The sequence below is a fragment of the Mandrillus leucophaeus genome, unplaced genomic scaffold (assembly GCF_000951045.1).
Source record: "Mandrillus leucophaeus isolate KB7577 unplaced genomic scaffold, Mleu.le_1.0 Scaffold422, whole genome shotgun sequence".
NCBI lineage: Eukaryota > Metazoa > Chordata > Mammalia > Primates > Cercopithecidae > Mandrillus > Mandrillus leucophaeus.
Window position 1 is genome coordinate 841,761 of NW_012104499.1, and position 1,529 is coordinate 843,289.

Sequence of the window (1,529 nt, forward strand, 5' to 3'; positions counted from 1 at the left end):
CATAGACAATTGCAGGTTAACAGCTTGTATTGGAGAGCACTATGAATCACAAAGCCAAATAAAATCCTGTTGTTACCTTGAAAAATTATTTGAAAGTACTCACCTGTTATAAGTACTGAATCGCTTTTTTCTAATCACTTGATTATGGAATTGCCAGAACTTAAAATGGTCTTTACAAATACAGTTATTAGCATGTATTTTTTCTAAGCCAGAGTTCGTCTTTTCTTTAGGATATGTTGAGCTTGTCCTATTTGCTCTGGCTAACATCCTGGTCATGTAAAGATTTAAATTTTGTTTGTAAACAGGTGAGGGTAAATCCACACCCATAAAAATACACACTTATGAGCCTTTCTAGGCCAATTTAAATAATAAAAATAAATTTAAATTTAAAAGTAAAAATAGAAAACACTACACCTCAGCTCTTAGTCCCGTAGACACACCGGAGTTCATTTTCTCCAAGGAAGAATTCTTGTTGATGATGCTTAAGTATGTGAGAGCAGATGTAAACATTTTCCCCGTTACATAATCATAGCAATTCCTTCGCTAGGCTGAAAGAGAAGTATGCAATGTCAGATTAGAGATCTCTTATGCATGTGGCAATCTTTTTCACTTTTCTTTGGAGGAGAAAATAAACTAGAAATGTTGGGGTCAGTTTCAGTGTGCCCTTTTTTTCCGAAGAACATGTGTGTGCATGCCCACTCACACCTGTGAGCATGCATGTGTATTTTGTGTGTAAATGTGTAAAATAAAGACTTGTGTTTTGTGTTTAAATCCTAAACAGAGAAAAAAAAATCTGAGGAGTTTGGAGCTAATGACTGCAAGACTTTAACTTGCTATCCTGAATGGATGGATTATTATATAAACTATAAATATAACAAGCATTCTTTCAGCCTGCAAAATAGTAACTTACTTTGACAGCTATAGAGCTTTTTCTTATCTCTCCCTTTAAGTGCTCTCTTCTGTGCAGCACAGGCTGCTGCTGATTCTCTGTTCGCGTAAGTAGTAAATGCTGAGGTGTCACCTCGGAGTTGGCAGTATGATCAATCACAGCCTCACCTTGGAGAGGGTCTTTCCCTGCTTGTTGACAGGACACATATCTTCGGATGCATATTATTTTGAAAACCTTAGAGGATGACCTCTAGAATACCATAAACATGATAATCGTGATCCTTATATTTTGCTCTATTTCTTTCACTTCTCCTCCCCCAAAGAAAACACATGGAGTTCACAAAGCAAAAGCAGCCTTAATATTCAGTTTTGAAGGCAGGAAAAAATCACTACTGACTTTCTAGTCAAGTTACAGACAGCACAGTTTCTTTATCTATCTCAAGACATGTTCATTGCATTGTGTACCTTTCCCAAATTTCTAGGCTTACCTTCAAATATTAAGCTTTTGGTGATTAAATCTCCATTATTTTGGATTCCTTGAATAAAAGAAATATTTTTATATTTGGTGTATGCTCTGCCTAAAGTGTACCCACCCTGCCACCATTCCTTCAGTATTCTGTTATCCTCTAGTTGTTGAACAA